The following is a 17563-nucleotide window of genomic DNA, read 5'->3' as shown; positions in this document are numbered from 1 at the left end:
CAATGATTGGACTCTACTAGGCTGACCAGATAGCAAGTGTGAAAAATCGGGATGGGGGTGTGGGGTGATAGGTGCCTATATAAGAAAAAGTTCCAAATATCGGGACTGTCCCTATAAAATTGGGATATCTGGTCACCTTACACTCTACTAAGTTTTCTACCAATTGTTCATGTTAGTGGACCCTCTAGATATCACGCAGGCTCTGTTTAATATAGACTGGGATATAGATGGAAGGAAAAGAACACAGAATTTGTCTGTTCCCATAGACCAAAAGCACTATGGATTCCTACACTTTACCTTCATAAAAGAACATTTCTAATTCTTATATCCATGCTCAGAATACTTTGCCAACTGCAGTCAAAGTTAATTGTTTCTCAAGTCACAACACAGGAATTGGATGTAGAAGGATAGCCAAAGCCGTCTTCAATAAAATGACATGCCTCTGCATCTATCTTGACCAGCACACTTCTCATCAGAAATCATCTATTGTATGAGTAAGAGAAACAGCACCCTTATTATTCAGTCTGGAGTTAGAACTCTGAAAACAAAAAAAACTCTTAAATTTTTATACCTGCAGTGCTTTATGCTATATTCCAAGATTTAAAAACTATGTTAAAATGAAGTTAAGGTTGAGGGTACATATCAGTGACTTAAAGGTAAGAAAACATTACAGAGATGTTATAATTATCCCAAACTATTAATTACAAACCCAGGAAATTCAGAGGCATTTTAAAAAAAATCCAGACATGTTAAAGTGTGGAAATACACAGTTAAGTCACCCAGACAAACTTAACTCTGCCCTGTAGTGATGCCATCCAATAACCATAAGATCATGATTAAGGCATTTTAGCATTTGTGATCCCAGGCTAAATAAAACTGATTTTCAAAGATGTTTAAATATTCCCTCCCATAATAATTACAGCATCCCTGACGTCTTCTATTTGTCCTTCTGCTGTTGAGCTGTATTCACTACGTTATCTTCATCTTAACATAGCTTTAATCTTGGAATTTTCGTCTTTTTTAAAAAATATTAAAAATATAATACATGAGCAATAAATAAGAAACCCAGAGAATAATACTTCTAATTATGTCAAGATACTTAGTATGAGCCTTACATCTTATATAGAGACCAGCAATCTCTACAGGAGAGCGGGGGATCGTAGTCCCTGCACCTCAATGTCTCTGAAATGTAGTGGCTTCCTTTATATTACTGTCTCAGTTTTCCCGACACATCTGCCTCAGTGTGCCATTGGGGGCCTTTCAAGCACTGATATCCAAGTTAATATACAGCTACAGAACCTTGAAAGAACAGTGACAAATGGACCAAATAAACTACCAGTGAGAAGTCTTGACATGTGACCAGTCCATCTCATTACAGCCCTATAGAATTGTTGCATGTAAATTAGCTACAGATGAAGGATGGTGATTGGTTGAATTACTTCTGTTACAATGGCACCACTTAAGAGTTATGTGAGATGACCTGAGGTCTGTAGCCTGTATAAGCATAACAGTTAAATAGAACAATAATTAACAATAAACATTAATAAGTTGGCTGTATTTAAAGATATTAGTTGTAATTAAGCTAATACATAAGATTGGAATTAATGTTAATTATATGGAGATTTGAAGGGTCTCTATCATTCGGGAGAAAGGAAAGACTGACAGATGCTACAATTCATAAAGGCCCTTTTTAAAAATTGTTTAAGTTATAAACTGTTACTAGATTTGCTTGTAAATTCTCAGAAAATTCAGTTTATACTCAAAGAGTAGGTGCTGTAACTTTGGGGAGGACACACTTTATTGTTCATATATAGAAAAGAGGTTGGATCCCTGATTTAATTACTAGCAATTCTGTAATAAGTAGATAAAAGTATGAGGGAATTGTAAAGATGTTTACCATGCCAGTAAAGGTACTATATAGGTTATCTCCCCTAAATGTCAGTTCTTCGTCCTTTTGAATTTCATGATGCCTTTTATAGATCTATGTCGAGATTTTTAAAGCTAACTAGAAGATTTGGACACGTATCACTCATTAATTTTCATCGGCTTTTTTTATTTCCAAATCTCCTAGCCTTGCAAATCTCAATCCTGGTGTTTTGGGGCTAATGTTCATTTTTGGCTCCTGTTAAAAATTTTCTTAGTGGAATTCAGTTGCTTGATTCCATGGATATCATAATATTCATAGCCCATACCATTAGGCAATCCTTTCTCTTGACAAGGGAGGAATTGCCACGTTCAGTTCAAGAAAGTCCCTTTGGCTGAGTTATTTTCCGAAGGCGTACTGCTGATGGCATTTTAGGGATTAAGGTTTTATTCTGAGTCATCTGTTGATCCAAGGAGTATGTTGTTATAAACAGGAAAAAAATCAACAGTTTAGAATTGAAAGATGTCTCAAAAGAATTTTCATAGCTTTTCAAGGATATCTGTGTTGCTTTAGCCAAGGTGCATTCACAACCAATGAATCCACACTCAAAGAATCCATAACTACAATTGGAAGGTTAAACAAAAAAATTACCAAAGCCACAAGACTCATCTTAACTCATGCAGAAGGGATCCTGCTTAAGTGTCATATCTAGCTGGTAAATTAAACCTAGTATTTGATTGTCTCAGTGACAGAGCACTTATCTGGGGAGACGGAGCTCTCTAATCAGTGATAATATATTCAAAATTAAATGGTTCAGGATCTGAAGATAAATGGCAGTTAGGTTGAACATGTTTGCAGGGCCTGTCAACTGAAGTTTGAAGTTACCAATTTTGATTCCAGAAACTCACAAGACTAAATGGTGAGCAAGCAGCAAAGTGAAACAAATAAGTAGAAACTTGCCAAAAAGTAAACTAAAAATAAGAATTTGGACTTCTGTTTTGCCAAATGTTTGGAAGCTCAGGCTCTGCAGAAACCATCTTAAATGCCTGCTATTGTCACTTCACTAATTTTTAGAAGTCACCATAATGTTCATTTAAAAAGTCATAACTATATCACAACGTATTTTCATAGTTTTAATTCAGGAGTAATGGACATTTATATTTGTATTGTCCAGTATTTAATTAAATGCAACTTTGTCAGGCTACAAATCAGTTACAGCAGTGTCTTCCAATAGGCAGTTAAGGTTTTCTGCGTCTTGCACAAACAAGAAGCATTTGAGATTCTTCACTTGTCTGCAGTTGATAGCAGTTTACAATGTATGTGTAAAAATGCTGTTCTAAGACAAAATACTTGATTTTATTTGGAGATGACAAGTGTTGGATTTAGTTGACTTGTTTAGGAAAACTTTTTAATGGTTATCCAACCAAATTTAGTCCTCGAGTTCTCAGTGCAAGTAGTACTGAAAAAGCAATTGGTGTTGCATTTACATACACTAGATCTGAACTGGTCTAATTGAGCTATACAAATTCTGGAAATATTTTGATTCTTTATTTGAGCTATGTACTGTAAAGTATCTTATTTCAGTTCTTATATAGGGGATTTCAAAGCTAAAAGTCACTTGTTTTCCAAAATTAATTTCTTAAATAAAAAGGACTAAATTACTAATAATAAATCAATAAGAATAATACTTTGCACTTTTATAGCACTTGTCATGTGGAGTTCTCAAAGTACTTTATGAAAGTGAGTAAATATCAGGATCCCTGTCTGTATTAGCATCCACAGAACAAAGATTTTGTAACTTGCCCAAAGTCACACAAGTCCATCGGAACTAGAATGCATGTGTCCAGATTTCCAACTCCTTGTTTTAATCGTCAGCTCGCATTGCCTGCAGCGTAGCAGTAGACTTTATATCTATCTCCTCACCACCTTACATAAAAGAAATAAGCTACAGTAGGGGAATATTCTGAAAATATTTCAAATTCCATTTGGTGAGGAGAGATGGGGGAGAAAATCCAAAGGTAAGTAATAGCTATTGAACTATATTATCTCTATATATCCCTTAGCAACAAATCTTGCTATTTTTTTCTTCATTTAAACCACATTTGTGAGAGTTTTATTGTTAACTTGATCCAGATGACTGATCAAAGCATAGTTCCCTATTGCTACTTTGCTAAAATATTTTTTTAAAGACAGTTTTAATATTACAGTTTTACAGCTACAGATTGCTGTTAAGCTATTGAGCCTATTACCAGTCAATCAAGGACTTTCATTTCGTTTCAGTAGATCCTTGCTTAAATGCCACTGAATCTTAGGAGGACATGAAATATCTGTCAGTTTTCCTTTAGAGGCTAGTCATAAATTCTTTAGTAAATGGGTGAAATTTCAGTTACCCCCACCATGTGTGACTTTGGAAACTCAGCAATGTTGAATGATCAAAGATAATTGCTTCAAGCCTTAAATATTATTATACTTATGTATCTTGATGTTAGCTGCTTTTAATTTCTCTTTCATTCATTTATTACATAACCATATCACAGAAGGGATGCACCCACCACTATATTTACTCAATAAATTATTAACTTCTTAAGAGTAAACAGTTTTGGCAAGATTATATTGTTCAGGCTAAAACTAGTTATCTTTATAGGAGATACATTTAATTAATATATTGCATTTTGTATGATCAGGCTTTTCATCTATTTTCATTATAAATATAAATACTCTAAACAATATCATAAGAAAATATTCAATTGTATAAAGCTAGTGTGAGTAATATCAGTAGGTAACACTTTTAACATAAGAAACTAGAATTAATATAAGTAAATGATTTGATGTGGATAGTATAGGATCAGCAATACACTATGCAATAAAAATGTAACAATAATTATGTTTTGCACTTCTATAGCACCTTGTTCTGGGGTGCAAGTCTACTGAGAAGCTGAAACTAGCATTGGATGCTGCTGCCCACTTTGTGAGAGTCTTACTAGGAGCCAAAGACACCATTGGGTTTCCAGATAGGATATATGGTGGTGTTTTTCATCTGTAAAGCCCTAATTGGCATGGGTTCTGGCTACTTGAAAGATTCTCTCTTTCCCTGTGCCATACTGCCACAGGCGTGGTAAGTGGAGATGTTGAAACTGGAGCTACTTCAGTATAAAAGAGAGGTAGGAGCCAAAAGGACAGTCTGCATTCTTGCCTCTCAACCTTTGGAATTTATTCCCTCATTCTTGATTGAAAACAATGCAAATATATTGATCTTCAGGGCAAATTGTAAGGCTCATCTATTTTCTTAGTCTTCTGGAGAGGGTGTGATTATAACGGGTAGGGTGGGATAAGGCCCGAGGTGGAATGGTATATTGGCTTATTTGTTATTTTATTATTATTAACTATGTCTAAGAAGCAAGGCTTATTGTGTTCCTTTCTTTGTTGCCATAATATCACATATAATTTTAAGTGAAGCTATGCATTTAGAAATTTAGATCAATCCTTTTTTGTTTTAGAATTTGAAGTAAATAACATACATTACTAAAATGATACCTAGATATCCAGGATTTTGCATTGGAGTTGTCATAGATTTAATAGTCAGAAGGGACCAGTATCCTCATCTAGTTTGAACTATGGAATAGCACACACCAAAGAACCTCACCTAGTAATTTTTGCATTAAACCCGTAACTTCTGTTTGAGCTATTGTATATCTTCTAAAAAGATATCCAGTCTTTACTTAAAGACTGCATGTGTTGGACTAGTTTTTTATTTGTGGAATTACAGAATAAGTGGGAGTTAGTAAAATGAAGATAGGACAATATTTGATACTGTGGCATCATTTACAAAATATATAGAGCAGATACGTAAAGATATATTAGACACAAAATATACTAGCTTTTGGCTACTGGAATAATTGGCAGTTGTAATTGTGTTTTAAGACCCTATCCTGCTCTATTTAAAACAGTTTGAGAGGAAAATGTAAATATTACATATTCAAAAACTGTCCTTTAATAGCTATGAAATAATAGTTACAAAGCCACAAGTGGTGCAGACTTGAAGTTGACACATTTTAAACACCCACATAGATTGTACTGAACTATACATGTTCTAAGATTAAGATACTCCAATATTTTAAACTAAAACTGCAGGTTCTGATGTACTGTAGTGTCACAAGCTAAATAGAAAACATTTAGCAAGCGCTTGGATGGGAAATCTTCAAGTAAATTTAAGATGCTGCAGGAAGTGATGGTACTGCCAAGTCAGTAGGTGGCACTCTTCCCTCTAAGTCAGTACTTAACCAATGTTCCATCATGTTGTCTTGGGACACTGTGCTGTTGGAGGTGCTGTCTTTCAGCTAAACCTAGGCTCTAAACACATATGGTCAATAAAAATCCAATAGTATTTTTTGCATGTGTAAGTATGAAGCCCTGAGGTATCTGCATAAATCGCAATCTGGTTAATTAATTTATTCCTGGAATAAAAATATACCTGACATTTCAAAGCTTACCAAACATTAAAAGAGATTGCAAGTGAAACAGCCAGCAGTAACATACAGAGTATTAAGCAACAAAGAGTCCTGTGGCACCTTCTAGACTAACAGATGTATTGGAGCATAAGCTTTCATGGGTGAATACTTACTTCGTCAGATGCAAGGGGTACAGAGTATTGTGCTTTTTAGAAATGGCTGGAAAAGATTGTTATATCCCTCTACTATATTTCCTCACTGTGTTTACTTTTTTCCAAAAAGGACTTGTATTTATAAAATGTTTTAAAGATCACATAAAATCTCATTCTTAAATTGTAAGAAATATCCTAAGGAAAATAGAATTTAATACAGAAGCACTGTATTTTTTAATGGTAGCTCAAGTGAAAAAAAATTAATCTTAAAATGTTCATTTTAACTTTTTACTGCAGAGGACTAACCAAACAAAACATATTTTACCAGAATTTGGTGCCATTTTTAAGAGGCCAGTTAAAAGCAAGATTTTTTTTTAAAAAGGTTTAGGGTGTCTGATCAAAACATGATTTTTTTTCATCTCTGTTTCACACTTCTTACTACTTTGCACCCAGTGTAGACAAATTAAAGGAAGCTTCCTTTAGCATTCACAGTTGCTTTGTGCATATTTTTACTGCAATACGGCATTCACAAAAAAGAAACATTAGAAGTGGCTTATTTATATTTCAGCACCAAATTAGAAAGATTACATCATTCATTTACAGTTCTTATCCCAGGACACTTCTAATCCCCAGCACCTCATTACAGGAGACACTTTTAGGATTGCATATATCATCTTGTTTAGCTTTTGCATTCTTTTATGGGATACAGTTGAAAGGTAGGAAATTTAAGGCTGTTCATTGATAAGAAAATAAACTAATAAAATCTTAGGAGCTTCCCCAAAGGGGAAAGATATTACAGTGTTTACAGTAACTGGGTTATTATTTGTCCGTTTGTTCTCCAACTTTTTCACCCTTGTGAAAAAGGCCTTCCTTCTTGAATATAAATGCAAACAATCTACCAATAATTCAGAGAGAGTTGATCCTCTGGTAAAATTAGAAGAAACTCCTGCATAAGTACCCACAGTCATATGCTTCTCTCCCCTTATCCAGTGTGGAGGAAGAAGAATGGCCCTAATTGTACAGAAAACATTCAGTGCTATGCTGATGAGAAAGATACTGACACAGGGTCTCTTCCCCTCTTCTTATTAAGTTTAGAACATAAACAAATGAGCGCATAGCTACAGGTCAGCACAAACTCTTTCTATATTCTGTTTCTAGTAAACACACAGATTTAAGATACCTGCAGCCATTCCATGTTATTAAATGATTCCGGACATTTAATGAAAATACATATAATATTTTCCTTCCATGTATTAGGAATGTTCTATTAATGTTGTTAAGCAGAAAATGAGGGTACACTACTGCAAATCCTTTCTTAGCACAGGATAATGATTGAGAGGTGTCAACTCACATTGAATGTTTTGAGGTACACTGCAAGTAGAATGTTGATAGGCAAAATAGAGGTCTAAAAAGAATCAGGTGCCAGTATGGAATAAGCAGGTATGAAAATATTTTATGACACCAATGATGGAAATAGTTCTAGGATGGAAAAGTTCTGTCACAAATGTATCTCACCCACCTGTCTTAGCAGGGCTGAACTTTCAGCTTCATCATCCGATAAAGCCTGCTCAATATGTCTCTGCTATATGAATTTGTTTTACATGTCCATTGTGTACGCTTTTTAGCGGGAGCCATCTAACACTTGTAGCACAGGTATAATCTAGAGCTGCTTGTCTCGGTTTAAAATGTCAGCTGTTGACTCTCCTTTCTCTACCTGTTGTCTTGTGCCTACATTGTTATCCTTGTTGACTGACATTAAAAAAAAACAACAACCTTTGACTCCTAGTTTCCACACTGCACTACTGGAGATAGCAACATTATTTCCTATTCTAAATATACATCATAGTAGTAAGTTGTAACTCGGTTGTTAAATGTCTTTTTTCAAAGTATGCAGTGTTGTTGCAGCCCAGGATATTAGAGAAACAAGATGGTTAAGGTAATATATTATATTGGACTAACGTCAGTTGGTGAGAGAGACAAGCTTTTGTCAGTGTAGAATAACAGGATATAACATCCTCTCTGCAGCTTTCACATACCTTACAAGGGGACTTGGGTGACTTTCAGGCATGGACCGCCATCTAATATCAGTATGACACCTGTGCAACTCATGCTGCCATTGCTTCAGATACAGAGAAGGCCCAAAGATAAAAGACTGGAACCCATTTCTATTATTTAGCAGGAAGTCTAATCCAAATGTAAGAGCAGTTGTAAATGAAGACCCTCTACATATCTTAGACCATTGTTCTATTTAGAGGTTTCCTTTCCTATACCTCTTCCCCTTGAAACAAGTCTGGATGTAGGTTCATTTATTGCAGTAATTAACTTAAAGATGCAACAGATATCAAGGATATGTTTTTAATTAGTATTTTGTTCAATTTCAGTTTGTAGGTATTTATTTTAGTGCACAAAGGACAGGGGGAAAAGACAGAAAATTAATTGTACTCCCATCTCTGACAGATTCACAGAAGCTTCACCACAAAACCTGTCTAAATTTTGGGTACCCCTGGGCCACTCCATAGATTTTTCTTTGAGATAAGTTTGCTGGTAGTAGCTTCCAAATCTTCTACCTTCATAAGTGCTCTGTTCTTTGTAGACTCGAGTGGCTGTGCTTGTGAAGCCAATGGGTGCATGTTCAACTGTTGCTCCCTTTTGCCACCCTCCGTTACTTCATATTTTCTCCTAAACAACAGGCCACCTCACTCTTCCTCCATCTCACCTGCTCCCTCTGCATTACTCATACTGATGTTCAGTAGAGCTGATCAGACATTTTCCAGTGGAATGTTTTTGATCTAAAAATACTGATTAGTTGAAGTCAAAACATTCTGTGAAAACATGTTGATTTCAACATTTCATGTTGAAAATTTTATTTTATGGGGTTTTGATTATTTTTATTTTATGTTTTTTATGTTATACAATTTTATATGTATAAAATGAATTTAAAATAGAAAATAAAATAAAAATTAATACAAAATAAAATGTTAACATTTAAAAAGTCAAAATTGAAACAAAATGTTTTGATTGTCCCAAAACAAAATTGTGCACAAAAAAATTCTTATGGGGAACTTCTGCATTTGACATTTGTTCTATTCAGTACAAAACCAATTTAGAAATCACATAGTTTCCCACAAAATTGAAACTTTGTTTCCCAACCAGCTCTGGTATTCAGTCATTTTTGCTGTTCATTCTTCCATTGTTTTAAAAGGAAATGGAAGATCATCTCTTTTGAAACAAAATGGAAAATATGGGTTTGTCAGGGACTTAGCATGTGGCAATGTATTTGATTACAAGGATGGGGCATTGTTCCAATTATTCTTCCACCTGGCCTTTGGAGGAATTAATTATGTGAAACACTGAGATGATCCCTTTTTGAACATTTTATTGCTCCTGAAATACCATAAAAATATTGATAGTGGCTAAATATTTGCCAAGTGTTTTCCAATAGGTTTTATGCATCTTACCTCTGCTGCTCCTGTACTGCCTGTGGGTGTTTTGTGGTATTTCACTTGAGGTAACAGAGTTCATCTACAGGGGGCACCTATCTCCTCTCCCCCTCATCACAACCCAGTGGACACAATCCTACTGGGGAGCTCTGCTGTAGTATATGTTTTTATAGTAAGTGCAAATATGACATCTCTTTTTTCAGTGATCTCTATAATTCACAATGTCCCCCATACTGTGCCTTTCTACAGCAAAATAGTTATTTATTTTACAAACCTCTTGCTTTTCTAGCTTAAAAAAATTGCAAAATTTGGTGAATTTAATGGCAAGCATTAATTTTCATATTTAAGAATGAAATGTTTCCAAACAAAAAGAAGAGGAGTACTTGTGGCACCTTAGGCCTTGTCTACACTACAAGACTATTTCGAATCAACTTAGTTCGAATTTGTGGATTCGACCTTATGAAGTCGAATTTGTGTATCCATACTAAATACACTAATTCGAATTTCGGAGTCCACATTCACGGGGCCAGCGTCGACTTTGGAAGCGGTGCACTGTGGGAAGCTATCCCACAGTTCCCGCACTCCCCGCTGCGCATTGGAATGCTGGGTAGAGCCCCCAATGCCTGCTGGGGGGAGAAATGTGTCGAGGGTGGTTTTGGGTAAGTGTCGTCATTGAACCGTCAATCACAACCTCCCTCCCTCCCTCCCTCCCTCCGTGAAAGCGCCTGCGGGCAATCTGTTCGTGCACTTTTCTGGTCAGTGACAGCGCGGACGCCACAGCACTGCAAGCATGGAGCCCGCTGCGATCATCGCCGTTTTCTCCTCCTCGCACTTTATCATCCACCTCTTCCACAGTCAGCTGCTGAGAAATTGGGCTACTTTTCAATGGTGCTGCAAGCACTGGGGGACCATACGGGACGTTTTACAAACATCAACGTCGGGTGGCCGGGCAAGGTTCATGATGCGTGTGTTTTCAGGAACTGTGGGCTGCTCTCAGACGCCTGCAGGAAGGTAGTTTCTTCCCGGACCATGAAATAACTGTTGTGGATGTGCAGATGCCTATAGTCATCCTCGGTGACCCAGCCTGCCCGCTAATGCACTTGCTCATGAAGCCCTATACAGGCGCCTGGGACAGCGACAAGGAACTCTTGAAATACCGGCGAGCAGCGAGCAGCGTGACCTGTGACTGTTCAGTTTCTTTACAGAGAAGCTGAACCTGCCCCTGTTTCTTTACCCACTGACTGTTGACTCTCCTCTTCGGTTACATACCCCATTCACCCCGTTACCCCCACTTCCAGCACACGTGTAAAAATAAAATACATGTCCCATTATTACTTAACAAAGGTTTCTTTATTCCTGACTTTTCGTGAAAGGGTTGAAACTGGGACGCAGGCTGTGCTGGGTAGGGTGTGTGGTGATGTAAAGACCGCCTCTAAACTCAAGGAATGACAGGCTCCTGCTCCTACAGCGGTCCGCAGTGCCGGAAGGCTTCTTTCAACGGAGCCTGCCATCCCTCTTTATGGAATTCTGTGTGCGGGCGGATATGTGACCTTGTGGTGGAGGAGGACGGATACAGATTCCTCAGCTGCGTGACTCAGCGGTCCAGGACAAGGACCACTGTATAAGATCTGTAACCGCCCTCCCACGCTGCAAAGTCACATCTCCCCCGCCCACACAGATCCTGGAAACCACCTCCAAAAACCGACCAGATTGCCTACTGACAGCACCGTGTGTGTGACCCGCTGCTGATCCTGCCCCCGTGTCTGTACCCTGGGAAAGGTGACTGTCCTATGCAATTAACCACACCCTTCACCACGCCCCCCATTCGAACACAGTCTTCTTTGGAAAAACATAACGGAAACAGTAATTAACAGCAAAGCATTTTTATTAATTAAGTAGACAGTTAGGGGATGGGACTGGGATTGGGACTACTGTGATTCTGGAAGTGAAGGACTTCGGCAACTGTAGGGTATGAGAGCTTTTGGGTACTTGAGCACTGTGCTGTGGTGCAGTGACAGTATTCACGTCCCCGGCCGCCCCTCCTCCTGATTATTTTCGGTGAAGGGGGTATGGGACTTTGTGGCGGGGGAGGGTGGTTGCAGATACACTGCAGGGGGGCTCTGTCCTCCTGCGGTCCTGCAGAACATCCACAAGGCGCCTGAGCGTGTCCGTTTGCTCCCTCACTAGTCCAAGCAGCGTTTCAGTCGCCTGCTTGTCTTCCTCACGCCACCTCTCCTCCCGTTCGCTGTGTGAGCGCTGGCACAGAGAGACGGTCTCCCTCCACTGGCTCTGCTGGTCCGCCTCTGCTAGGTAGCAGCCCATACGTCTCGATCATCTTGTCCCTTGTCTTTTTCTTTCGCCGCCTAATCTTCGCCAGCCTCTGCGAGGGGGATGCTGTGGCAGGTCTGGAGACAGTGGAAGCTGTGAGATGGGAAACAGGGAGTGAATTCCTTGCAATGATACATTTTGGCGAACAATTAACTGAGTCTAGGCTGTCTCTGTGAATTCTGGGTTGAGACCCGTGTGCCTGCTGGGGCAGAAATCATTTTTGCGGTGGATTCTGGGTAAATGTCGCCAGTCATTCCTTCTTCCGGGAAAGCAACGGCAGACAATCATTTCAAGCCCGTTTTCCCAGAATTGCCCTGGCATACGCCATAGCGTGGCAACCATGGACACTGTTTTGCATTTTCTGTATGTCACCGTATGTGTACTAGATGCCGCTGACAGAGGCGGGCCAGCAGCGCTACACAGCAGCATGCTTTTGCTTTTGCATGACAGCAGAGATGGTTACCAGCCATATTGTACCATCAACCATACCATAAATTGGTAATAAGATGGTAATAAGATGGGCATGGTTACCTGTCCTTTTGCACTGCCCCATTTGGGGCTGTCATAAGTGCCCCTGGCCGAGCAGCCAGGGGCGCAAAAGCAAAAATTGGGAATGACTACCTGAGTCAATCCCTCCTTTTTGGTATCTAAAAATAGAATCAGTCCTGCCTAGATTATGGGCAAGTGTACTAGAGAACCACTGTATCATAGAACCAGAGAGCACAGCCGCTCTGTGTCTGATCCTGCATAAATTATGAGCTGTATGCTATTCACAGGGGGTGCTCCTGCAACAACACCACCTGTTCATTCTGTTTTTACCCCAGCCTTCCTGGGCTACCATACCATTGTCCCCCCACTTGTGTGATGAAGTAATAAAGAATGCAGGAATAAGACACAGTGACTTGTTTGTGAGAAATGACTGGAAGGAAGCCTCCAGCTGCAATGATAGTCCAGGCAGGACATTAAGGAGTGTGGATGAAGGAGCCCATCATCCCTCTGCTAGTCCAGGGGCAATTGAATCTTTTATTTACAATGAAGGGTGGGGGCTGATGAAGCTCAGCCCCCTGTTGCAATGATGAGGACGGTTACCAGCCATATTGTACCATCAGCCATCAAAAATTAGGGACAGGCGCCCTTGATCGACCATACTGATACTAGTCGGCATGGTTACCAGCCCTTTTGCACTGCCCCATATGCCAAGAGGCTGATGATGAGGATGGATTTCCATCTTATTGTACCGTCAGCCATCAATAGCGTGGGGGGAGCAAGGATGTTGGTGTTGAGTGCTGCACCATCGCGTCTATCTGCAGCATTCAGTAAAGATAGGGTGACATGTAAAAGAGTCAACAGAGGATTGTTTTCACTTCTGGTGGTGGGTGGGGTGTGTGCGCAAATTGCCGAACTATGCCCTGACCCACCGCAGACACTGTGTTTGACCCTAGAAGCATTTGGAGCTCATCCAAGAATGCAAATACTTTTTGGAGACAGCAGGAACTGTGGGATAGCTTGCGTCCTCCTTCCCCCCTCCCTCCATGAGTGTCCATTATATTCTTTGGCTTTCCGTTATGCTCATCACGCAGCTGCGTGCTGAGTCTGTGCTATGCCGTCTGTCCGTAGATTTCTGAAAAATACTTTGGACCAGGCGTAAAATTACAGTAATTACCCTAATTAGATGCAGGAGTCTCCGAGCGAGATCACCCTGAGGAGGGTCACTGAAGGAGATAGAGAGCGCATGCTGCGTGAAAGCTAGCACGAACCAGGGCCCGATGCAGCCGTGCTCGGGGAGGCAGTGCTCCATGAGTTCCTCATGAAAGCCTCGCGCAGAAAACTCTGCTACCAGGGAGCACCCAATAAGGCAGCTCTCCCCAGGAACCTCCTGCTGATGCTGTTCGATTAACGCAAGGAGAGCTTCGTGGAGATCTCCAAGGATGATTTCTGTTCTATCCCCATATCTAGAGAGCCCTCCTTTTCACACAGTTCAGATTCCTGTTATATTAAGAATAAAAGTTAACATGGTTACAGCACTTACCGACTGCTCCTCCCCCTGATTCAGGGTCTGGGTTAATGGCCGGGGAGGGTTGTTGGTGGATCTCCGTGACGGTGATGAATAGATCCTGGCTGTCGGGGAAACCAGCGTTGTAAGCGCTGTCGCCTGCCTCGTCCTCCACAAACCCTTCCTCATCTTCCCCGTCCGCGAACATCACCGAGGAACTGGCCGTCGACATTGTCCCATCGTCAGAGTCCACGGTCACTGGTGGGGCAGTGGTGGCAGGCTCCGTAGCGTCCGTTTGCCGCTTTGATTTTTTGGTAGCCTTGTCTGGGGTCCTTGGTTTTCACGCGGCGATGCGTTGCATGACGGCTGTATCCTCTGTCTGGATCATGGCTTTGGAGACCTTCTCGTAGGTCTTTGCATTCGGTTTGTTGGAGCGCAGCTCCGAAAGCACAGACTCCTTGCCCCACACACCGATCAGATCCAAGAGTTCCCGGTCAGTCTACGCCGGGTCCCTCTTTCTATTCAGAGATTACATGAACTCCTCTGCTGGAGAGCTCTGCATTGCTGCCAGCGCTGCTGAGCTCGCCCCGATGTGCAACCACAAAATGAGATTCTAACTGTCCAGACAGGAAAAGGAATTCAAAATTTTCCTGGGTCATTTCCTCTGTGGCTGCTCAGAGCATAGAAGCTCGGACTGCTGTCCAGAGCGTCAACAGAGTGGTGCACTGTGGGATAGCTCCCGGAGCTACTAAGTTCGATCTGCATCCACACCTAGCCTAATTCGAGCTAGCCATGTCGAATTTAGCGTTACTCCACCTGTCGGAGTGGAGTACCAAATTCGAACTAAAGAGCCCTCTAGTTCGAATTAAATGGCTTCCTAGTGTGGACGGTTGAGCGGTTAGTTCGAATTAATGCTGCTAAATTCAAATTAAAGTCCTAGTGTAGACCAGGCCTTAGAGACTAACAAATTTATTTGAGCATAAGCTTTTGTGGGCTACAGCCCACTTCATCAGATGCAATAAAATAGGAAGATATATATATATACACACACACACAGAAAACATGAAACAATGGGTGTTACCATACATACTCTAATGAGAGTGATCAGTTAAGGTGAGTTATTACCAGCAGGAGAGAAAAAAACTTTTTGTAGTGGTAATCAAAATGGTCCATTTGCAGCAGTTGACAAGAAGTTGTAAGGAACAGTGTGTGTGGGGGAAATAAACATGGGGAAATAATTTTACTTTGTGTAATGACCCATCCACTCCCAATCTTTATTCAAGCCTAATTTAATGGTGTCCATTTTGCAAATTAATTCCAATTCAGCAGTCTCTCGTTGGAGTCTGTTTTTAAAGTTCTTTTGTTGTAATATTGTGACTTTTAGGTCTGTAATCGAATGACCAGGGAGATTGAAGTGTTCTCCGACTGGTTTTTGAATGTTATAATTCTTGACTGATTTGTGTCCATTTATTCTTTTATGTAGAGACTGTCCGGTTTGGCCAATGTACATGGCAGAAGGACATTGCTGGCACATGATGGCATGTATCACATTGGTAGATGTGCAGGTGAACGAGCCTCTGATAGTGTGGCTCATGTGATTAGGTTCTATGATGGTGTCCCCTGAATAGATATGTGGACAGAGTTGGCAATGGGCTTTGTTGCAAGGATGGTTCCTGGGTTAGTGTTTTTGTTGTGTGGTCTGTGGTTGCTGGTGAGTATTTGCTTCAGGTCTGTAAGCAAGGACTGGTCTGTCTCCCAAGATCTGTGAGAGTGATGGATCATCCTTCAGGATAGGTTGTAGATCCTTGATGATGCGCTGGAGAGGTTTTAGTTGGGGGCTGAAGGTAACGTCTAGTGGTGTTCTGTTATTTTCTTTGTCGGGTCTGTCCTGTAGTAGGTGACTTCTGGGTACTCTTCTGGCTCTGTCAATCTGTTTCTTCACTTCAGAAGGTGGATATTGTAGTTGTAAGAACACTTGATAGAGATCTTGTAGGTGTTTGTCTCTGTCTGAGGGATTGGAGCAAATGCGATTGTATCGTAGAGCTTGGCTGTAGACAATGGATCGTGTGGTGTGGTCTGGATGAAAGCTGGAGGCATGTGGGTAAGTATAGTGGTCAGTAAGTTTCCTGTATAGGGTGGCTTTATGTGACCATCGCTTATTAGCACTGTAGTGTCCAGGAACTGGATCTCTTCTGTGGATTGGTCCAGGCTGAGGTTGATGGTGGGGCGGAAATTGTTGTAATCATGGTGGAATTCCTCAAGGGCTTCTTTTCCATGGGTCCAGATGATGAAGATGTCATCAGTGTAGCACAAGTAGAGCAGGGGCGTTAGGGGACGAGAACTGAGGAAATGTTGTTCTAAGTCAGCCATAAAAATGTTGGCATACTGTGGGACCATGCGGGTACCCATAGCAGTGCCACTGATTTGAAGGTATACGTTGTCCCCAAATGTGAAATAGTTATGGGTGAGGACAAAGTTCTGCCACCAGGTTTGCCGTGACATTATCGGAGATACTGTTCCTGATGGCTTGTAGTCCATCTTTGTGTGGAATGTTGGTGTAGAGAGCTTCTACATCCATAGTGGCTAGGATGGTGTTTTCAGGAAGATTACCAATGGATTGTAGTTTCCTCAGGAAGTCAGTGGTGTCTCAAAGATAGCTAGGAGTGCTGGTAGTGTAGGGCCTGAGGAGGGGGTCTACATAGCCAGACAGTCCTGCTGTCAGGGTTCCAAACAGTATTTCAACTCAAGTTTGTATTGGATTGTTTAATACTAAAACTACATGGGTGCAGATTCCTATCATACTATTCTGACATCTAAATTATATTAATTGCACCCTCATCTAATTGCTCCAGCAAACTCTGGGTAAGGACTTCAAAAACGACTGAATTTTGTTCATGGGTTTGTCAGGTTCAGGTAGATAATCTTTTGGTTCTAGCCCACAAAAGCTTATGCCCAAATAAATGTGTTAGTCTCTAAGGTGCCACAAGGACTCCTTGTTGTTTTTTCTTGATTACAACGTATCAAGCATGGCTGAAATTATTTTAAATAATGACTACTGACAGTAGTATGTATTCTGTCCAGTTGTAAGTGTTTGCAAAATTACATAATACAAATATTTTAGTGTGACCCAGCAAGGTCTGGATTGTTGAGCTCTGAGTGTCACATGATATGAAAAAAATGTAATAGCGATCATAGGCAGTGTCTTATTTATTATTACCTGGCGGCGACTATATTTTATTACCTCTAGAAGTCAATAACTGAAATGTCAAACCTTTTCAGTTGTTTTCATAACCTGAATCTGGTTAAAACTTATTCTCACTGATTAACATGCTGTGCCT

General features: G+C 40.3%; 1 protein-coding gene across 3 annotated transcripts in view; it reads left to right on the top strand.

Moving 5' to 3' along the window:
* The window catches only part of ERC2 (ELKS/RAB6-interacting/CAST family member 2), an 801227-nt gene that overhangs the window by 599017 nt on the left and 184647 nt on the right, over positions 1-17563 (top strand). The window lies entirely within an intron of this gene.

Source organism: Mauremys reevesii, linkage group 7, assembly GCF_016161935.1.
Source record: "Mauremys reevesii isolate NIE-2019 linkage group 7, ASM1616193v1, whole genome shotgun sequence".
NCBI classification, from domain to species: Eukaryota; Metazoa; Chordata; order Testudines; family Geoemydidae; genus Mauremys; species Mauremys reevesii.
Note: the sequence above shows the minus strand (reverse complement) of the source record. Positions and strands in the feature narration are given on the sequence as shown.